The sequence below is a fragment of the Hyaena hyaena genome, unplaced genomic scaffold, assembly GCF_003009895.1.
Source record: "Hyaena hyaena isolate Hyena2069 unplaced genomic scaffold, ASM300989v1 scaffold_499, whole genome shotgun sequence".
NCBI classification, from domain to species: Eukaryota; Metazoa; Chordata; class Mammalia; order Carnivora; family Hyaenidae; genus Hyaena; species Hyaena hyaena.
Genome location: NW_024081129.1, coordinates 569,797 through 593,796, shown reverse-complemented (window position 1 = coordinate 593,796; position 24,000 = coordinate 569,797). Strand labels below are relative to the sequence as shown.

The window sequence follows — 24,000 nt, the reverse complement described above, 5'->3', positions numbered from 1 at the left end:
GTCTCTTACTGAGAGCATGGATAATTCAGATTTCCAATTAATATTTTAATTGCTTTTGTTTGTAACAGTTTAAATACTCTGTCCATTCAAAGTATAATGAGTTTCCATGATCTCTTTTGGTTTTGGGGTTTTGCTGTTGTTGCTGTTGTTTTGACAGAGACAGTGTGAGTGGAGAAGGGCAGAGAAGAAGAGAAGCCCAAGCAGGCTCCAAGCTGCCAGCTACAGAGCCCAATGTGAGTCTCAAACCCACGAACTGTGACATCATGACCTGAGGCTAAACCAAGAGTCAGATGCTTAACCAACTGAGCCATCCAGGTGCCCCTCCATGATCTCTTTTGGATTATTCAGACTCTTCTACCAAATTGCTGTCTTTCAGATTCCACTTCCTCACCTCCAACTTCCCCAAGATGGCCCCTATATATGTCAAGGGGCCTTACTGTCCCCTCCTGGCAGCAGCAGGGAGGGACCCTCAGGTCACAATGGCATCCTCTGGATCCACTCTGATCATTGCTGCAAAGCGGCCAGATTGCGCAGCCCCCTGGGGTGCCATCGGCCATACCTGGCTCTTCAGGATGATGGGAGAGCATCCACCTCTGGGCCCATGTTTGTCCCCAGTGTACAGGCCCCACCCGTGGAGTCTGTCTACTCTCACTCCAGATTTCTGTCAGCTCCCAGGTGCCTATCTGGAAAGTCCTATAATCCCCGATGCCTGACCTACTTGGCCTCACCTCATTCCTTCAGTAGAGGGGATGGTGGGACCTCAGACTTCTCTTCCTCTTTGTCAGTGCTTCCAATTCTTTTTCATAACAAACACAAAATGTGGTAATATTTGTACTGTACACTGGGGTAAACTGGAAGAGGTCTGGGAGCATCCACAGGTGGATTTCTGAACATTTGATCACATTGTTTTTATAATATACAATTATAATGAACAAAAGGCCAAGTATGAGGAAAGTTACTACATTTTGAAATTTTACAAAAGGCACAAGTAAGATATTTTCTAATGTTTTAAGAGAAACCTAAGGTTGATCCAATGGATATAAATTGTATATCAGTCTTGGGGCGCCTGGGTGGCTCGGTCAGTTAAGCGTCTGACTTCAGCTCAGGTCATGATCTCAGTTGGTGAGTTCGAGCCCTGCATCGGGCTCTGTGCTGACAGCTCAGAGCCTGGAGCCTACTTCAGATTCTGTGTCTCCCTCTCTCTCTGCCCCTCCCCTGTTCACACTATCTCTCTCCTTCAAAAATAAATAAACATTAATAAGTAAATAAATTGTATATCAGCCCAAAATCACTTGTCATCAGGGAAATGCAAATCAAAACCAGAATGAGATATCAACTCATGCCTGTCAGCATGGCTAAAACCAGAAGGATGAGAAACAACGAGTGTTGGCAGCAATGTGGAGAAAAAGAAACCTTCAGGGGCATCCAGGTGGCTCATTCTGTTGAGCATCGGACTCTTTGTTTCAGCTCAGGTCATGATCTCCCACTTTCATGAGCTTGAGCTCTGCATCAGGCTCTGTGCTGACAGTGCGGAGCCTGCTTGGTATTCTTTCTCTCCCTCTCTCTCTTCCCTCCCCAACTCACACTGTCTCTATCTCTCTAAAAATAAATAAATAAGCTTAAAAAAAAGAAGGAAACTTTGTGTACCATTAGTGGGAATGCAAACTGGTGCAGCCACTCTGGAAAACAGTGTAAAATTTCCTCAAGAAATTAAAACTAGAACAGTATTTCACTATGATCCAGTTATTTCACTACTGGGTAGTTAGCCAGAATTCAAAAAGATATATGCCCCCTATGTTTATTGCAGCATTATTTACAATAGCCAAAATAGAAATTTTGGTGTAAACCAATAATTGAATAAAGAAGATGTATAGCTCAGCCATAAAAAAGAATGAAATCTTGCCATTTGCAACAGCATGGATGTTTCTAAAGGGCATAATGCTAAGTGAAATAATTCAATCAAAGACAAATACCATATGATTTCACTCATGTGTGGAATTTATGAAAGAAAACAAAGAAAGAAAAAAGAGACAAATAAAACAACAGACTCTTAACCATAAAAAACAAAACGATGGTTACCAGAGGGGAGGTCAGGGGGAGTGCAAAACAGGTAATGAGGATTAAAGAGTACACTTATCATGATGAGTGCCAAGAAATGTACAGAATTAGTGAATCACTATACTGTATACTTGAACCTAATATAACACTGTATATTAATTATACTAGAATGTAAATAAAGTTATACTAAAAACAAAAAATAAATTGTATATCTGCTTCTATTCCTAAAATGGGCACAAGAAATGCCTGATCAAGCTTTATTTTTTGTTGTTTTTTTTTTTTTGTTTTGGGGGGTTTTTTGGGTTTTTTCTTTTTTGAGAGAGAGATGGAGGGAGAGAGTGTGTGCACACATGCACAAGAGAGAGCAGGGAAGGGGCAGAGAGATGGGAGAGAGAGAATCCCAAGCAGTCTCCATGCCCAGTGGGTGGGGGAGGGGAGGGGGTTGCCCACTGTGTGGCTGGATCCCATGAACCGCGAGATCACGACCTGAGCTTAAGTGAAGAGTCAGAGGTTCAACCAACTGAGGCACTTGGGGCACCCCTCCTGATCAAGTTTTTAATGATGAATGATTCAAATCCAGACAGTTGATACTAATGAGAAACTTTACTATCACAAATGGGTGATCAATTTAAAGGCATTGTTTATGCCAAATATTTTACAACCCTTCCAAATTTTGGAGTTTTCCAAAACTCCAAAATTTATAGTAGTTGCAATGACATTGAAAGAATCGATCAGCATTTTCTTTTCTTTCGTGGACGAATAAATGTTACAAGTCTTGGTAATAATGCAAAAGCACTGCAATTCCAACCAAACTTTTCCCCACATCAAATATTCATACTAATGGTAAAGATAATTTGCAAGAGGCAGATGCATTGTAAGGGCAGCCACTCTGTTGCTAGCTTGGGCTTTCAATGAAAGTATCTACTATATGGAAAAACAGCTATAAGAGGTCTACCAGCAGCTCCTCCCGGGCCTCCATCTACTATGAACCTTGACCATAGACCCACAGGTTTCACCCTGTGCTCTTGAGCTCAAACTGGAAGAAGAGCACTCCCCAGTAGCATCAGAGGCCATGTGTCCACAATGGACAACCACACACCCTACCCATCGGCTGGCTGCTGAAGTCCATGCCCAAGGGTAGAGCATCTCCTAGGCCAAGCCCAGGGAGAGTACCTGATTCCATTTTGCTTACGTCCCAGAATGGGACGTTTATGTCCAGAAGCTACCAGCCAAGGAGCCTGGCTACCTCCGGTCATGCCATGTTTTCTTGAAGACCAAAGGTCCACTGGCAGAACCCAGGTTGGGAAGCATCATTCTGTCTTACTCTTGATGCCTATGTGGACATCAAGCCTTAGGGCTTAAAAGGGACAGGGGAATCTTTTATATTTGTTGTTGAAATTTTTTTTTTAACTCACAACCCTGAAATCAAGACCTGAGTTGAGATCAAGAGTCAGACACTTAATGGACTGAGCCACCCAGGTGCCCCCTACAGGGGAATCTTTTAAACTTTGCAGCAGAATCCTATGATCTGAGTCCTTTGGGACAACTTTCTGACTTCCTTTGAAGACAAAACTTGGCTTCCAAGCCCATTGTCTTGCTAAATTCTATTTTTGGGTTTCATAAGCTCAATGTTAACACTTGCTTTTCATTTCCATCTTGAACTTTAAGAATGCAAACGTCCCTGCTCCCAACGAAGTAGTAAAGCTTTGGCTGACTGCAGAGAAAATCAAGAGCATGGAAATAAAAAGGGAGAAGCTCATCAGTATTTTTCAGTTGACCCTGCTATGCAGGCCTTCAGTGTATCTCAGCCAATCTCTACCCTCATCTCTCCCTGCTCTTCTCTGCACAGGAACGTTGTCAAACTAGACAACGTGGCATTTCTCAAACAGGTGCCAAGCAATCCCCCTTTGCTCAGCTACTCATTCTGCCTGGAAAGCCCTTCCCTTCCTGTCTCCAGCCAAAAACAAAATTAAAGCTCTATCCTCTTCCATCAAGATCCATCTTTTCTCCAGTCTTTCACCTTATTTGCTCCATGCTACACTTGTGTGTCCTTCCACCTCAGCACTCTGCATTTTGTACATCCTTCTGCATTTCTCCAACTTCACCTTGTGCCGGCTGATTGTGCAGCTTTCTTCCTGTCATACTGGCCTGTGGCCTCCTTGAGAGTGGTGAGAACGTCCTATTTCCCTTTGGGTCTACTCAGTACTTATAGACTCAAGTGTGAAATGATTAGGGTAGCAGTATCAGTTAGAAGTAGGTTTAGCTCTACTTAAAGGAAAATACTAGGGGCCCCTGGGAGGCTCAGTCAGTTAAACATCTGACTCTTCATTTCAGCTCAGATCATGATCTCATGGTTAGTGAGATGGAGCCCCACATCAGGCTCTGCGCTGACAGCACGGAGCCTGCTTGGGGTTCTCTCTATCTCTCTCCCCCTCCTCCATTTGCACTCTCTCTCTTTCTCTGTCTCCCAAAATAATAAAATCTGAAAAAAGAAAAATGCTAGGAGCTTAAATACAAAGGGAGGATTCTCTCACATCAGACAATCCAAGCAAAAGGCTGTTTGTCTCAGGGTAGGCAGCCCAGGGCAGGTATTTTTGTTCCATGAAGTCATCAGGGACCCAGGCTCCTCTTTGTTTCCTGTCCTGCCACCCTCAGAATCTGACTTACGTGCTCAAGGACGTCTCACACAGCTGTTCCAGTTGTCATATATGAATTATAGTCAGCCAGGAAGAGAGAACAAAAATAGTACACCTATATCTCCAAAAATAAAACCTCAAAAAATGTGGAAAACAAGCTACACACACCTACACAGACAATACACTTGACAGAAAAATCAAGTCACAATTCACACCCGTTGTTTCAGGGAGTGAAGGGACACAAGGGAGCCTGTCACAGGCAACCCAGAGAACAAAGGATTCAAATTACTGGCTTTGATGCTTCCAAGTCCAGATATGAAGCACACAGATGACTACTTGCAGAGAGAATTCTCCACCCACAACAGGGGCTCTCTCAGCTGCATGAGCAGTCAGAAGGGATACAAGAGTGCCAGAGACTAGTGAGTGGCCCTGAAAACTACCTCTGCCCTCTTCAGTGGAAAGGATCCAATGTTAAGATAGGAGATGTGTGATCATTCAAGAGCTGAACTTTGCTTCCTAAATAAAATGTTAGAATTCACTCAGACTCTGCAGTGGTGGAGCAGACATGGCAACCAGACAGAGGGAGCTGGATACAGCTCCCGCTGAGTTCTCATGGCCCAATGTGGCTTGGAAGAGCATCACAAGTCTCCTTGACCTGACCCTCTGGAGGCTCCATGTAGCAGAGAAAGCCCAAGAACCTAAAGAAGTCTTGAGGTCAGTCAGATTGAAGAAGCAGGGAATATCTTCTAGAACTTGCACTTGAATCCATTTGGGAAAGCCAATGTTTCTTTGGAGTGATGGAAGCTGATGACTGACACAGGCAGGAATAAGCCTCTGTGACTGAGTCAGACAGATGCCAATATGGGCCGATGACTCAAGAATAAGATGCCCCTTTCCCTCCCTGTAAGAAGAAGTAGGACAACTCAGAATTAACTAAATGGGGCTCAAGTTCAATGTTAAATTCCATTAAAAAATATAAAGTTAGAGGCACCTGGGTGGCTCAATCCATTGAGTAACTGACTCTTGATTTCCACTCAGGTCATTACTTCATGGTTTGTAGGTTCAAATCCCACATCAGGCTCCATGCTGACAGGGCAGAGCTTCCTTGGGATTCTCTCTCTGTCTCTCTGTCTGTCTGTCTGTCTCTCTCTCTCTCTCTCTCAACAAATAAATAAACTTAAAAAAAATTAAGTTATATTTCAGATATACAGTCTTTAAAAACTATACCCAGACCATCAGTGATGAAAGTGCCTGATCATTCTGAGAAAAGACTTGAGGCGGTGGTGGGATAGCTGAGCTGAGAAGGCTTCACAGAGTGGTATCAGATCCAAGTATAAGGACCAACTAAAAGCTTACCTTGCTGACAAGGTGGTCACAGGAAAATGTTCTTGGCTGAGGGTCCTTGTATTTAGAAATGGTGGCACCTCCAAGATGAAGGGAAGAGCCTCTGTGGGAGACAGGACCTGGGCTCCTTATATCATTCCCACCCTTCTCCTTCCATGGGTTTTGCCTATTCACACTTTGAATCCGACTGTGTTGCATTATTATTATTCTTTTACTTCAAAAGTGCTTGATGGGATTAAAATTTTAGGGGTGCCTGGCTGGCTCAGTTGGTTGAGTACCCGACTTTAGATCAGGACATGATCTCATGGTTCGTGGCTTAGAGCCCTGCATCAGGTTCTATACTTGTCAGCACAGAGCCCACTTTGGATCCTCTATCCCCTCTCTCTTTGCCCCTCCCCGCCCTCTCTCTCTCACTCTCTTTCTCTCTCTCTCTCTCTGTCTCAAAAATAAATAAACTTTTTTTTTTAATTTAAAGGAAATGCCTTGAATACCGGCTAGAGAAAGTTAAGTGTATGTTTATGGACTCCATTTGGATGTTCATTTCTTCCTAAACTGGGGAAAAGAAACATGATCAAATAGGATACATTAGCCCCATCTACCCAATCTTTTTTTTTTTTTTAATGCTTTATTTTCTTTCAAGAGACAGAGAGAGAGCACGAGTGCACAAGCAGGGGAGGGGCAGAAGAAGAGAGAGGGAATCCCAAATAGGATCCACCCTGCCAGTGCAGAGCCTGATGCAGGGCTCATATCCACAAACTGTGAGATCATGACCTGAGTGAAAATCAAGAGTCAGTTGCTCAATGGACTGAGCCACCCAGGCACACACCCCCTTCACCACCGTATCTGCCTAATCTTACCCGGAAAGGCAGCAGAACGTTCCATTTTGATTTCCCCCGGTTCCTGTTTGGGAGGTGCTCTTGCACACCACTGTAGCCACAAAGCTCAACAAACACCACTGGATTTGATTTAATATGCTCTGATTTGATTTTATCCTTTGTTATCTGTCAGGTGTTGGGACCTACAGAGGAAGCAGAAATGCTTAATGTTTGTATCCATTTCTAATTTTGTTCTATGCTGCCATAATAAAGTACCGTAGGTGGAGTGGCTTAAACAACAGAAGTGTATTTCCTCACAGTTGTGGAGGCTAGAAGTCCAAGATCAAAATAACAGCAGGATTGGTTCCTCCTGAAGCTTCTGTCCTTGGCTTGCGGATGGCCACCTCCTCACTGCATTCTCACATGATTTTTTCTCTGTGCACACACATTCTGGGTGTCTTACTGTGTGTCCAAACTTCCTCTTCTTTTAAGGATCCTGGTCAAATCAGATTAGGGCACCCCATAAAATCCTCATTTTAACTTAGTCCTCACCTCTTTAAAGGTTCTGTCTCCAAATACAGTCACATCCTCAAGTACCAGAGGTGAAGTCTTCAAAATATGCATTTTGAGGAGGCACAGTTCAATGTCTAAAAATGTTATCTAGTGGGGCACCTGGGTGGCTCAGTCAGTTAAGTATCTGACTTCAGCTCAGATCACAGGCTCACAGTTCATGAGTTTGAGTTCTGCATCAGGATCTCTGCTGTCAGTATGGAGCCCACTTCAGATCCTCTGTTCCCCTCTATCTCTGTCCCTCCCCAACTCGCTCTCTCTCTCAAAAATAAACATTTTAAAAAATGTTATTGAGTACTTATTTCCTGTTGGAGGATTTGAGTATTTCTGTAACTGTATAACAACTCATGAATACACCATCCTCAGGTACCAAGAGTGAAGAGAAACATGTTTTATCTAAAGCAACTCAGCCTTAGATCAAATAAATATAGTTCATGAGTTCACAGGTATATCCACTCACAAATACTAATTTACAGCCATACTACAGTGAAAATGAGAACAATCTTGAAATGTACTTCAGGGGCATAGAAAACACTTGGAAAAGACATCCATTAAAACACTGCAAATGTTCAATTTGGCCTTTGCAGTACCTGCCAAAATCTCTAAAATAAGCTTAAAGGATAAAGAGGTTAAGCAAATGAAAGGAAAGAAGATAAGAAGACAATGGATTAGGGATGACAAGAAAATTCTAGAAAATAGACAACAAAGGAATGAGTGGGCATTGACTGCTCTGGTTATCTATGCTTGTATAACAAACTACCTCAAAATTTAGCAACTATTTTTTGTAAGTGCTCAAGGATTATGCAAGTCAGAAATCTGGAAAGGACATGGCATGGACAGAGACAGTTTGTCCACCATAATGTTTGAGATGGCAACTAGGAGCACTCAGAAGTTGGAGTGATTAGGGGCACCTGGGTGACTCAATCGATTGAGCATCGAACTTCAGCTCAGGTCATTATCTCACAGTTTGTGAATTTGAGCCCCACATTGGATTCTGTGCTGACAGCTCAGAGCCGGGAACCTGCTTCAGATTCTGTGTCTCCCTCTCTCTCTGCCCCTCCTCCACTTGCACTCTGTCTCCTTCTCTCTCCCAAGAATAAATGAACATTAAAAAAAATTTTTTTTAAGTTGGGGTGATTTGATAACCGGGATCTGGAACTCTCTGGATACTTTATGACTCATGTCTGGGGCATGAACGGTGGCTGTTGGCTAGGACATCAGTTTGGGCTGTTGGCTGGAATACCTATATATGATCTTTCCTATGGTCTGGACTTCTTCAGAGCATGGCAGCTCAGGACTTCTCACATGGCAACTCGGAAATCCAAAGATGAATCTCAAGAGAACCAAGTGGTAGCATATCTTTTCTGACTAACACTTTGCACTGTTTCACCACACTCTATTGGTCAATGAGTCATCGAGGTTGGGCCATATTCAAGAAGAGAAAGCCCTCACCACCACCACCTTTCACTGGTAAGAGTATCAAGGTATTTGCAGATATGTTGTAAAAGCACCACATTGACTTAACAGAGTGGAAAAAGCTGGAACTTTCGAGTTTGTAAAAGAGGGCACAAATGAAGACAAGGCAACCAATCCTGTAGAATTCCACTAAGTCTTGGGAATTAAATACACCAGATATCAGGGTGAGGGGACAGAGGGATGAAGGTTAAGCTTGGAACGGGAGGAAGGGGGAAACCTCCATATAAGGAGCACTTAGACCCTCCAGATCCTTTCCCTGAGTTGCACACACAGACCTCCAACTTATTCCCATCCCAGCAGGAAGAGGAAAACTTTTGAGAGCAGCAGTGTGAAGTCCCCAAGACACTTTTAGGGAGTCTACAAGATCAAAGCTATCTCTTTTTTTTTTTAAGTTTATTAACTTCTGAGAAAGAGACAAAGAGAGGGAGCACATGTGGGGGAGGGGCAGAGAGAGAGGGAGACACAGAATTCGAAGCAAGCTCCAAGCTCTGAACTATCAGCACAGAGCCCAACACAGAGCTCAAACCCACAAACCATGAGATCATGATCTGAGCCAAAGTCAGAGACTCAACCTGCTGAGCCACCCAGGTGCCCAAGGCTATCTTTACAATAATGCCAGAATATTATTTGCCTTTTTTTACTTTCATTAGTCAAGACTGCAGTTTTCCAGAGAGTATGTGCAGAGCAGAAATGACAACCCAGCTGTCTTCTGTTTAAGCTGAGCACTTAAACAATTTGCAAAAATATAAAACAATGCTACTCTTCTCACTAAATTGTTTGCTTGTTTTGGAAATTTTAGCTTTTTAAAAAACATGTGTTTGTATTAAAATGCAATGTGTTTATTATAGTTATTTTTAAAGAATTAATAACTACTTTTAAAATTTCTGTTGTAATTTCTAACGTGGTACCTATCATTTGATATAAGCAACACAAATAAACACTCTTTGGAGGTCTCCATAATGTTTAAGGTGATGTAGAGGGATTTTGAAAGCAAAGAATTTGAGAGCCCCTGCTCCAGAGAATCAAACCTGAGAGATTCTGGATGTGGGGACAGCCTGAACACCAGAAGACAAAAATATGGCATGAAACAACAAGAAAAGTATTGAGTCTAAGTACTGATCTATAGAACCTCTCTACTCCTTACCTACATTCAGTGCCCAGATATCTAGGATTAAATCACTCCGTTTCAGGAAGGGGGTAGAATTCTTTTCTGGGGAAACCAATCAAGTAAGGGGGAAAGTCCGACATTATTTGGGAGTCTCCTAATAAATAACTCTGTCCCCCCAGGATCATCCTACAGTGAAGCTACTAACAGATAGGCCCTGCCCATGCACAGAGCCTACACCAGCTTGTTAATGCCTCACTTAAAGAAGAATGGACAATGTGTGGTAAGCTTCTAATATGAGAGAAAATATCAGAACAGGCAAACAAGAAAAGAGAAAGGCCATGGAGCAAAAGAAAAACTTGAAAAACAAAATCCTCGTTGACATCCTAAGTAAGAGATGACTTCAAGAAACAAGGAAGGGCTGCTTAAAAAAACAGAGAACTTGGAAATTTAAAACAAAATTGTGGGGCACTTGAGTGGCTCAGTTGGTTGAGTTTCTGACTCTTGATTTCAGTTCAGGTCATGATCTCACAGTTCATGAGATCGAGACCCAAGTCAGGCCTGGGGCTCTGTGCTGTCAGCATGGAGCCTGCTCAGGATTCTCTCTCTCCCTCTCTCTGCCCCTCCCCTGCTCATGTATGCATTCTCTCTCTCTCTCTCTCTCTCTCTCTCCCCACCCCCTCTCAAAATAAATAAATAAACATTCTTAAAAAGTTGTAAAAGATCAGTGGACGGCTGGAAAATAAAGTTGAGAAAATGCCCTAGAAAATACAGCAAAAACATAAATACATGGGAAACAGGAGAAGAAAGGCAATTGGAGGTTTAGAAGGTGCAATGTCTGACTTTAAAAAACAAAACAAAGGAAACAGAAAATAAAATAGAATAAATTATTAAAGAAATAATTTAAAAAAATTTCCCAGAGCGAAATGATGTATACAAAGGGCTCACACAAGTATAAACCACCAAAGAGGAAAAATGTCAGAAACAAAGGATAAGAAATCAAGATGCCACCATCACTTCTCAGAAACACTGGAAGCTTCATGACAAAAGAATAATGCCTTCTAAATATTAAGGGGAACATTATTCAGCCATAAAACACAGAAAATTCTGCCATTTTTGACAGTATGGATGGATCTTTAAGGCATCATGCTATGTGAATTAAGTCAGACAGTGAAAGACAAATACTATATGAACTCACTTATTCTTGGAATCTGAGAACAAAGCCAAAAAAAAAAAAAAAGCCAATTCATGCCAAAAAACAGTTTCTGAATGCTAACTGATGAAGACCAACAAGACTAAAATACAGGTGTTCTTCTGGAAGAATAAATTACCAAAGGGGTCGCTGGGAGGCTCAGTCTGTTGAGCATCCAACTCTTGATTTCGGCTCAGGTCAGGATCCCAGGGACGTGGGATAGAGCCCCGTGTTGGGCTCTGTGCTGAGTGTGGAGCCTGCTAAGATTTTTCTCTCTCCCCTGCCCCTCTCCTGTTCACATGCACTCTCTCTCTAAAATAAAATTTAAAATAATTGCAATGAACCAGAACCCCTAATCATTAGAATTTAGCTTTGAGGCAGAATCAAACACACAAGAACACCAGCACATACCTAAATATATGTACACTTTACACTGGCCTTAACCAATCAATACCTGGTATCCTGCTGTCCACAGCCATGGGCTCAGCGAGTAGCATCTGGCTCTCTCACTACAGTGAAGTGCCAGGAGACAGAGGCAACACAGTTGTGAGGACAGAAGAAGATCTGTAGTTGCCCCCGAGGCCAGAGCTTATCTGAGAACAGAGCCCAAGTGGAGGGGACAGAGCTGCCAGAGGAAAAGACAGACAATGTCTGTAACTCCAGCCCAGCCCCTCACAAAGGAGACACTTGAACCTGAAAGCACAACGATGCCCTCTGGCTACCAAGCATTTATGGCAAGAAGCCTGCATTTATCAACTTTATCTCTCATTTTAGGATGTGCTCTGCTGCTGTAGCAGCATTAGGTAATATATTCATTTCCTACAATTGCCAGGACAAATCACCAAAAATTAGGTGGCTTCAAACAATGGAAATGTATTCTCTCATAGCTCTGGAGGCCAGAAGTCTGAAACAAGGTGCTGGTGGGGACACCCTCCCTCCAGAGGCTCTAGGGAAGATTCTATTTCTTGCCTCTTCCAACTTCTGGTGAATATTGGCATTCCTGGACTTGTGGGTGCAAGCCGCTGCCTCTGTAGTACATGGCCTTCTCTTCTTCTCTCTGACTTATATCCCTCTGCCCCCGTCTTATAAAGACCCTTGTCATTGGGTTTAGGGCTCACTCAGATAATCCAAGATAATCTCCTCACTCAAGATCCTTCATTTAATTACTTCTGCAAAGACTCTTTGTCCAAATAAGGTAACATAGGACATGGACATATCTTTGGGGGTGCCACCAGTGAGCCCACTACAGGTAACTAATGTCCTTTGAAACCTGTCAGATCATGAAGCATCTTTTTGAGGAAATACTCTCTAATATGGTGGTTCCCTGGTGGTACCCCAAGCAGACTACATAGTAATGTCTGAAAGTGAGAACCAGATATCAGTAGTTTTTAAAGATTTCCCCCAAGTCATTCTGACATGCAACAAAATTTGGAAGCCACTACTTTCCTTTTTATTATTATTTATTATTTTTTAATTTATTTTTTTACATATTTATTTATTTTTGAGAGAGAGACAGAGTGTGAGCAGGGGAGGGTCAGAAAAAGATGGAGACACAGAATCTGAAGCAGGCACCAGACTCTCAGCTGTCAGCTCAGAGCCCATGGAGCTCTAACTCATGAACCGTGAGATCATGACCTGAGCCAAAGTCAGTTGCTTAACCGACTGAGCCACCCAGGCACCCCTATTATTTTTTAAGTAGGCTCCATGCCCAGTGTGGAGTCCAACACAGGACTTGAAGTCAAGACCCTGAGATCAAGACCTGAGCTGAGATTAAGAGTCAGATCCTGTGGCACCTAGGCAGCTCAATTGATTAAGCGTCCAATTCTTGATTTTGGCTCAGGTCATAATCTCATGATTTGTGGTTTCGAGCCCCAAGTCGGGCTCTGTGCTGACAGCTCAGAGTCTGCTTGAGATTCTTTCTCTCCCTCTCTCTCTGCCCCTCCGTGCTTGCTCTCTCTTTCTCTCCCAAAAAAATAAATAAACTTTAAACTATTTATTAAAAAAAAAAAAAAGAGTTGGCCACTTAACCAATTGAGCCACCCAAGTGCCCCAGGAGCCAATACTTTCCTAACAGTTCTTTGTTTCTGTAGATTTTCACTAATCTTCAAGTTCAAAACTCTCCAGTCTACTTTTTCTGTTTATTAGAACTCTTAAATCTTTCCCTTGTGATTTTTCATATTAAAATGAAGTCATTTAACAAAAGTAAAACAAAAGAATATCTTCTTGGCTCTTTGGTTATGTTTTCCCTCTGACTGTGTTTCTAAGAACTTAGAGGCAGGCTTCACCCTAGAGACCCACAAATCTGCCAGTCTCTGCCTCAAGTAGGCACATCTCTGCCAAAGGCAAAGGCAAGTTGCTTTGGATTTAATTCCTTTGAGTAAAGCTTTGTACCCATTTGAATTACATATCATTTTCAAAGAACTGCTCTAAATTCTAAAAGGAATTTAAACATTTAAATTCCTAAAAGGAATGATTAAACATTTAAAGTCTATAAAACATTAACCCCAGAGAAGAAAAGCAAGGGATGGAGTTTTGAAGGAATCTTCATATGAGTGTGGAAAAGAGATATTCTTATTGCTTCTATTTCAAGAGAGATGGTTTGGAATGTTTTCACATGAGGTCTCTGATATTTAAGAGAATCTTAGGGCAAAAAAAAAAAAAAAAAGAGAGAGAGAGAGAGAGAGAGAGAATCTTAGGGCACAGCATTGGTCCTGAGACTGAGTACATTCAGGAAGATACCTAGTCTCTTTTTACAAAAGAAATTCACATTGAGCCACTCATGTAGTTAAACTAGCTCTTACACACTGAAAACTTCACCCATCATCCCATTCTCCTTATTATTATCATTTTTTTTTTGAGAGAGAGAGAGAGGGAGAGCACGAGCTGGGGAGAAGGGTAAGGGGAAAGAGAGAGAGAGAGACGGAGGGAGAATCTTAAGCAGACTCCCTGCTCAGTACCAAGTCCAATGAGGGGCTCAATCCCATGACCCTGGGATCATGACCTGAACCGAAATCAAGATTCAGGTGCTTAACAAATTGAGCCACCCAGGCGCCCTCTTTATTAATTTTTTAATTAAATTCACCATCATTCTAGTCAAATATTTTAGGTAAAAATATTTCCCAGGACACTGGGTGGCTCAGTCGGTGAAGCGCCTGAATCTTGATTTTGGCTTAGGTCATGATTTCATGGTTCATGAGGTAGAGCCCAGCGTCAGGCTCTGCCTGGCAGCACAGAGCCTGCTTGAGATTCTCTCTCTCTTTCTATGCCCTTTTCCCACTCGCACTCTTTTTCGCTCTCAAAATAAAGAAACTTTATATTTCCCTGTGTGCATCTCCACTCACACTGAATCTTAAAGTTCTCAGAAAGGGCATAACCAAAAGTTATTGCATGAACCAAAAGCCCAGAACAGAATGTATCAGTTTATATTTACCAAAAGAAAGATTTTAGCTATTTTATGTCTATTTTATATTACTAAGTGATTCTCCCCACATTAGAAGTTTGACGCCAGTAACAAGCTATTTATCAACTGTTCATTTTAACACATATTTATGAGATTAATAAGACTTCTATATCATAATTTAATATTTGCCAAAGACTTTAATAAATCCCAAATACCATATTGTCTGTCTTCCAAAGTCATATAGCCAGAGGACACAGGAGAACTCAGATCAAAGTCATCAATAGCCATCATATATTATTGAGTGCCTACTGTATTTTTAAAATAAATTTTTAAAAATGTTTATTTATTTATTTTGAGAGAGAGAGAGCAGAGGAGAGGCAGACAGAAAGAGAATGAGAATCTCAGGCAGGCTCCACACTGTCAGTGCAGAGCTGGATGCAGGGCTCAATCTCACCAACCGTGAGATACTGATTTGAGCTGAAATTAAGAGTTGGACACCTAACCGACTGAGCCACCCAGATGCCCCTAAGTGCCTACTTTATACAGTGCGTTTTTCCAGGAGTGAGATACCAAGAGGTCCAAGGGCTATCCTGGGGGAGAGAGATTTGCTTGGCCATGAGGGATCACTAGCACTCAGATATGAAGAGCTACTAAGCAAGAAAATCAATAGGAGAGAACCACAGATATGAAACTATACATCTTATGGGGGCAGATGTCTGGTCATTCTTTGCCCTGAATCCACTCCCTTTTCAGGTAACTGCACTCAGCTTCCCTTGGAAGATCCACTCTCATTTGGCCGCAGTTACAAATCCTTGACAGAGTAATTGAGTGGGCAGTTAGTTAGACAAGAGCCGGAGGCAAAGGCGGTGATAAATAGGTGACACATTAGAAGCCTGAGGGCACAAGTCCTCACTGTGTGGCTTTTAACATCCTGGCCTTACAGTTTCCAGCTGGGGGGGTGGGGGGGGGGGCAGGAGCAGAACACAAGGTCACAAGGTCATCTCTTGTGAGATGGGTTACCTCTACCCCAGGGTAACCCATAGCTTCATTATAATTTATTTACATTGTGGTTTTAACCCCTCCTGGGGAAGGACAGCCATGACAGTTCTGGTAAGAACCTTGTAGGGCCAAGAAACTCCTTCTTCCACCTGGTAGGAGGAATCCTGTAGATGACTGTAAACAACCTCAGTCACCTTGACCCATAATCTAGGCAAACACAAAAAGAAGAGACACCCCCTATCCCAGTGCAGATGACACCTCTTGTGCCTGATCACTCTCCCTTCTTGAGAGCGTACTCTCCTTAATAAACTGCTTTGTGCTCGCTATCTTCCTTCTGGCTCTCTTCATTTGATAGCCACATCCCCCACTTTGTGGGGAATTGAAGAACCAAGACCACTGTTCAACAAGACAGACTAACAAGAAGATGCAAAACGTCCGGGTCAGAGTCAAAACAGCTGGTCACTCACAGCAATGGCAGCTGCCAGAATATTTGCATTTTCTTGTGCCAATTCTCCGAGGCCCAGTTCCCGGAGGGCAATGCAGAGAGATTCACGGGACACCCACCTGCACACGGGGGAGTGCGTGCAAAGCTGACGTCACTGGAGCCATTTTAAAATGGAGCAGGTACTGCAGAGAAACTGCCTTCTCCACCTTTGGAGTGAGCAGTCATTTTAAGCAATTGCCCGGAAAGGCAGCGGAAGAAAGTGGGAAGTAGGAGACTTTCTGAGGATAGACTCATTAGCCAGTCAATGTATAACCCAGAGTAGCAGAGCCATTAACACACACACGCCCATAGAAAGTTTTTTTCTTTCTTTTCTTCACCTCAGGTAGCTGCCCCCTATCTTTCCTCATAAAAACCTCTTGCATTCACCCTACAAGCAGAACACTATTTGGATTCCTACCTGAATCTGTACTCCCTGGACTGCAACATTTTTATCCCCAATAAACACACATTTGCCTCTCATTGTGCCTCTTTATTTTCAGGTTAACAGGTGTGCTGCACGAACCCAGCCTTTTACAAGGACAGTAAGCGTGCCTACTTACTGTGTTCCAGTAAGGGACACATTGTGTTCCAGAGGGACACATTGTCTCTGTCTTCCAAGGCTGTTTTCTATACAAACATCATTGAAAAGATAGCCCAAGGCAAAGTCACTCAGTGCCTCTGTTCACAAGACAGGCAGAAACACGAGACAGATAGGAAAAATTGTCTGGGTTTTTCTTTTTCTTTCTTCCCTTCTTCCCAGGAAGTATGCTGAGTATACAACCACTCAATTAAAAATGACAAGTCAGCTAGAGCTTGTTTCCTTAATTCTCCAGTGAGAAGTAAGGATCAGAATATCCATATTAGGTGCTGTGCTTAACCACACCTCAGAAAAGTAGAGCAGCCTCGCTGGGAAGTTTTGTCCCCAACAACAACCCCCACACTTTAGCTCTTGGGTGAGGACTTTGGGTTTCGCAGAGAGAGACAGCCGGCAGCCATTTTAAGAAATCATCTTGTTTTGACGGGCATGTGGATGGGCCAATCAGTTAAATGTCTGACTCTTGATTTCCACTCAGGTCATGATCTCACGCTTCATGAGTTCGAGCCCTACATCGGGCTCTGTGCTGACAGTGTGGAGCGTGCTTGGTATTCTTGTGATCAAGCACAACAGGATTCTTGCTAATGACTCATTGATGTCGTTGTCTTTTTCTGCTCTGTCCTCACCAGATGAAACCATGTATCACCATCTACTGAACAATGCGCAGATTCAGAATAAAGTACAGCCAAGTACACAGACCCCCAAAAGACATTCACCATGCACCCACCCACACACACACAAAGAAACCCCTCCCAGGCAGTTCCCTCCAGTTTATGACCTCACACAAGGCAATAGATGATTCACCTTTTTCAATGAGTGAATATCTATGAGCACTTACTAAACCGTTTGTACATATTAAAACCACCCGAGGGAACTGTTGGATCCTTCTGCCTTCAGGTGAAGACACTAAGGAGTCCAGCAACTTGACCAAGCCCTCCAGTGCAGGGAACAAAGGAGTTGTGCTCTCACTTCTACACTCACCAGCTTTAGGAATAGTTCTTATTCCCTACCTGGTAAGGTACCAGTTAGAATCAACCCCCTCCCACATTTATACCATTTTCTCAACACATTTCTAGAATTTGAAATGTCACAAGCAATCTCTTACCCTTAATGTTGTGGCTATCATTTGGCACATTATATAGTTTTTATTTTTAAAGTATTTGATTGATTTCTTGGAGCTATAAATTTCTCACCCTTCACTCAGATGGGTGAAGAAAATGTACATTTTTTTAAAAAAACTTGCCTATAATTCTTCTGATCATGCCCACAAGCACCCACCAGCCAGTAGTAGCAGAGGGAAAACATTTACATCTTAGTGAAATCTAGCCATCTCCCTATCTGAAACATTGAGGTATCTCTTGAGGTAACATCTCTTTGGAAGACTGCATGGCAGAGCCCCTGGCCAGGATCTTAGGAGACACAGCTAGATTTCTGCTTGTGGGATTATTAGACTTTGGGATAATGCCAGGCTTTCAGAAATCTCCCCATGTGCCTACATGCCTTCAGTGGAGAAAGGGATCTATGGTCTATGTGTGTCCTTTTGATTTTCTTATGTCTATATCAACTGCCGCACTATTTGGACTGGTCACTTCTCTCTATACTTACATTTATTTTTTTTAATGTTTATTTATTTATTTTTGAGAGAGGGAGAGGAGAGAGGGCAGATTGAGGTGGGGGGGAGAGAGAGAGAGAATCCCAATCAAGCTCCACACTGAGTCCAGAGCCTGACATGGGGCTCAAACCCACGAACTGTGAGATCATAACCTGAGCCAAAACCAAGAGTCTGATGCTTAACCAACTAAGCCACCCAGGGGCCTCTATGCTTACATTTATAGCACAAACTTACACTTATAATTATGGTGCTTGGTATAATTTGTGGTTTGGCCTCTTTGGCTTGCTCTGGACCTAGCAGTGCTCACTGGGTGGTTACGTTCCAAGAAGTGTTGTGGGGTAAGTCACCCCTAGTTGTACCACTCTGACATGCCAATTATTTCAAGCTAAGAGCAATCAAGGCCCAAAAGACTCTGGAAGAAACTCTGACCTTCCCCTGAACCACTAGGGATAGAGGACCTGCTCCAGAAAGAGAGCTATCATCATATATCACTACATTATATTATGAACTAAATGTGGTAGACAGTGAAGAACCTAGCAAGACATGTTTAATCAAAGTCCTCTCTTGGTCCCATTGTTTCTGAACAGCTCAACAAATGTTGTGTACCAAACATTTACTCCTTTCATCTGCCTATGAATTGAACTCCCTCCCTCTGAAGTTCCAGATCCCTACCCTCTTCTTCTTAGTTCAGGATGATATGTATACCTCATTATGCTGCACTGTCTTTGGAATCTCAGGTTTATGTGCATTCCCCATAAACGCAAAATTAAATTTGACTTTCTCCTGTTAATCTAATATCAGTTTAATTCTAAGACAACAAGCCAGAAGAACTGTGAAAGGCAGGGGAAAATTTTTCCTCCCCAACACATGTCTCCTGATCACACATATGATCCTGGCCCATGGGCTCTGCCTCACAGCATTCAGCTGCACGGTAACTAACCCCCAACCTCCATCCCAATCTAGAGAAACTTCCTCGGTTAGGCTCTTAGCAAAATTTCATGGACTTCCTAGAGATTTTGGACGTTTCTAGATCTTCTCTAGGCCCTCCACTAAACAAAGGTGAGTAGGATAGCTGAGCTTAGGTTCCTCTTTTATGCCTAACACCAGTGGGTCACTGAGTTTAATTAGATGTGGCTTCTGCCACAAATTAGGGGGGAAATTCCAAATAATCCCCAATCCTCAACACCAAAATATCAAGGATGCACTCCCTTCCCTTGGCATTCCCTTTATATTATTTCAATATTTTAAGGCAGAGAGGAGACGTTGAGATGTCTCTCATTCCTTAAATACTCTGCCTGTCTTGTCTTCTTTATCCCAAAACCCCTCAGGAAATAGGATTTTATTCCATCCTTAGGGCAGCAAGTCTCACAGATTTATAGGTAGATGGGAGGGTTTATTTACCTTTCTGGAAGAAACTCTGATACTCTGATCCAAGTTCTCCCCATTTGGTTCTTGACATCCTTACAATGTGAGAAAACTGTCTCCTCCTCAACAAAGTCTGTCTTGCCCCTTTCCTGCAAAATTCTGTCTTCAATGGCAGAAACTGAATGTTAATTGTTTATACTTTTTATACTCCTACTGTTACAACCCCCTATGAATGCCTCACCCCTTATGAATACCTCACCTCAGCCATATGAATCCCTCAGGGTATAGAGGGAAAATACATGGAAAAAGATAAAAAAGAAAAACAAATATTTTTAAGAATACCACTCCAGGGGCACCTGGGTGGCTCAATCGGTTAAGCGTCTGACTTCGGCTCAAGTCATGATCTCATGGTTCATGGGTTCAAGCTCCGCATCGGGCTCTGTGCTGACAGCCAGCTCAGAGCCTAGAGCCTGTTTCAGATTCTCTATCTCCCTATCTCTCTGACTCTCCCCTGCTCATGCTGTCTCTCTCTCTCTCTCTCTCTCAGAAATAAATAAAACATTTAAAAAATTAAAAAAGAATACCACTCCAGTTGCAATTATTTTTTCTTAACTTTTTTCTAACTAATACAGTGGACAATTTTATTTTATTTTCACATTTCACAATACAACTGAAAGTTGCTCCTTTTTTTTTTTTTTTCTTTCTGGCCCACTACTCCCCTGCCAAAACTATTCTCTCTTCGATAGGAAGGGGGAGTAAGTCTTCCTTGTCATACTATTAGAAAGCATACAAAGTCAGAGCACCAGGATATCCTGGTGAAGTAGGTGAAGTAATAATATAAAATGGATATAAAGAGGCTCTTGTCTCCCCTTATCTGTCTGATCAAGTCATTCCTGGGCACCACCATGGGATGGGTTGGAGGTCTCATCATGGGGGGGTGGTCCATGCATTAGAGGTGTACAGCCTCTAATAAGCCTCATTCCAGAAGCTGGTCCCACTGGCATCAACCCTGGGGAGGAGGACCCATCGTTGGCATCATGGAAGGGCCCCCCATATGGGTTGCTGGTATCATACCAGGGCGAGGAGGACCCAGGAGACCGGGGGGAGGCAGGATCATTGGCCCTGGAGGAGGAGCAGAGAATGGAGTAGGAAGTCTCTTTCCTTGTTGAAATGCTGCGGCTGTTTTGTTGATCAGATCCAGTTCTGATAGTAGTCTTTCACAGTCTCTTTGTGTTTCCTACTGCATCAGTGTGTCTTTCTCACAGCTGTAAAGCCATGGATGAGGTATGTGTCACAGGAGTCACCATAAAACTTAGGCCTGTTGCTCTGCAGGCGTTGGCCACTCGGTTCCCTGCTGCCTGGAAATGACCCAGCTGCATTCATATTTAATGGCTGTAGTGGGTGCGTATTTTCTATGACTCTTTTATGTAAATACTGCTTCTACTTTTTTTCCTTCTTTAAAACATTCCCCTATTCAACTTCAGGATTGTTCTTTTATCACTTATGGCACTTATGAGCTTTTTCACTGATCGCTCTCTAGAGTAATAACAGGTACATGTAAGTCTTTCACTCTGGGTATAAAACTACTAGGAATAATTAAACGAATGCCAGAAAGTGTTCTTCATCTTCTTCTTAACATTTAGCAACACTTTGCTTGAGGTATCATTTCATTTCCGAGGCATTTTTACCCCGGATGATATGATTCTGATGGTCTAATAGCATATTTGGGGTGTGGATTTTCATGGGTGAGAAACTTACCTCCACAGTTTCTCTCAGTATCAACAACAACAATAGGAAGGCAGAAGCAAATGCCTAAGAGCTTCACTCTTCTGAAGTCGGCAAAATGAATACAGTGCACCGAAGAGAAGCAGCATGAGTTGCTCTAATGACATGCAGAAGATGCACAGAAATGACAGTGGCTTCGGTGCATCATGAGAACTGCCTCGTTCTGAGGGAAAGCCCAACAAGGTGTGTGTAGTGGGAAGTTGGGGATGGGGGGGGCAGACCCAAGTCTGGAACTGCTGGGCACTCAACACCCAGGCACAGAACCCTGAGCTGCCTCCTAAGACACAGGAGGCTAAAGCCAAGAAGGTTGGTCAGGATTTGGGAACTCAAACCAACCAACACTCTCTAAAGTTGACCAACAGCAGACTAATCTGAGAAAGAACTGTCATCAGAAAAAAATGTTACAACCAGCATTAATTTATAGGTTCTGTGCTTCAGACTACCAGGCTGTGTCCAAGCACTTGAGAAGATCCTCCTTGCTCTTATGCTGGGAGATTCTTCAAGGATGAAAACATTAACCCAAGTAAGAATAATGTTCCAACCCCACCCAAACGGTAGATATCATGTAATCTTTCAAGGTAAAAAACACTAAGGTCCTGGGGTACCTGGCTGGCTCAGTCAGTACAGGATGTGACTCTTGATCTGAGGATTGTGAGCTAAGGACCCACACTGGGCATACAGCCTACTTAATTTAAAAATAAAAAAATTCTTTAAACCCCTAAGCTCCTAAACAGATAGCTATTCACCCATGTTCATGTAGCATTATTCACAAGACCTGAATGGTGGGAACAACCCAAATGTATATCAACAGGTGGATGGATAAGCAAAGTGGGCTATTCATACAATGGAATATTACCCAGCCTTAAAAAGGAAGGAAATCATGACACATGCTCCAATATAAATGAAACTTGATGTTGTGGTAAGTGATATAAACCAGTCACAAAAGGACAAATATTATTTGGGGTACCCAAATATTCAAATTCACAGAGACAGAAAGAACTGAGGTTGCCAAAAGCTGGGGAGAGAGTAGAATAGGGAGTTAGTGTTCAATGAGTAGAGTTACAGTATGGGAAGATGGAAAAGTTCTGGATTTGGACAGTGGTGATGGTTACATAAGACTGTGAATGTGCTTAGTGCCAATGAGCTGTGCACTTAAAACTTCTTAAGGCGAACCTCAGTGGCTCCATCAGTTGAGTGTTCAACTTTTGGTTTTGGCTCAGATCATGATCTCACATTTTGTGACATCGAGCCCCACATGGGGCTCTGCGCTGACAGCACGGATCCTGCTTGGGATTCTCTCTCCCTCTCTCTCTGCTCCTCCCCTGCTTGTGCTTTCTCCTTCGCTCCTCTCTCTCACCATAAATAAAGAAACTTTAAAAATTGTTAAAAGGGAAATTTTTATATTATATATATTTTACTGCAACATAAACACACACACACACACACATACATACACACACACACACACACACACACACACCCAGAGCTGTGTCCTTGCTCTGAATATAAAACGTTCCTCAAACATGCTCTTGGACTTGCTTATGTATGACTGAGGATTTCATTTTCTTTTTAAGGTCCCAGTCCTGGAAGGCACACTTTCGCCTGCTATAAATCCACTTCCACAGCCTCAGGGACACCCTCCTCACATTGGATTGGAGGAGGTGGAGGAGGACCCCAGGACCCCTGTCTCTAAGGCTAAATCATCTTGCTCCCAATGTGACACCTCCCTGCCTGCCCCAGGTGACAGCTACCACTCTTGGTGACAGCTGAGCCCAAAGGGCTCTTTGCCTTCTCAGAAATCAGCCCAGCAATGACAGGTATCACTCTGAACACGCATTAAACATTCAGAACAGGTTGAAACTTTACAACATGAGACAGGGAAGGAGGACAGCCAGGACCTCCAGGGTCTCACCCCAGCTCCTGACTGATTAAGCGAAGTGAAGAGTCCTGATGGGGAAGTTAGAGGATACAGTAAAACCTTGGTTTGTGAGCATAATTCATTCTAGAAACATGCTTGTAATCCAAAGCATTTGTATATAAAAGCAAATTTCCTCATTATTTCGCCAGAAATAATGGAAACTCACATGATTCATTCCACAACCCAAAAGTATTCACATAAAAATAATTACAATACTGTAATATAATACAAAATAATAAAGAAACTACAAAGTATAAAAAAAGAATTAACCTGTACCTACCTTTGAAAACCTTTGTGCTGGTGTGAGGGAGACAAGAGAGAGGAGAGTTATTGTGTAGGACGACCTTCACTATCTCTCACAGAATCACTGCTATTTGTTGACTCAATGGAATCTGTTTCTCTTCATGCAACTTTAACAAGGAACCTGTCCAATGACACTTGCTTTTTCCTCCTTTTGAGGATTTGAAGGAATGTGATGTTGCACTGATGAGCACCCACAATCCTGCAATGAGAGGGAGAAGAAACCATTGGCTCAGTTGTGATCATATGACGTTCAGTGTCAGGTACTACTCGTATTGCAAGACATCGCTTGTTTATCAAGGTAAAATTTATTAGAAATGTTTGCTCAACTTGTGGAACACTTGTA

General features: G+C 42.6%; 1 pseudogene; it reads right to left on the bottom strand.

Moving 5' to 3' along the window:
- Positions 1-20,420: 20,420 nt before the first annotated feature.
- LOC120246967 lies at positions 20,421-21,034 on the bottom strand (annotated as a pseudogene).
- Positions 21,035-24,000: the final 2,966 nt, after the last annotated feature.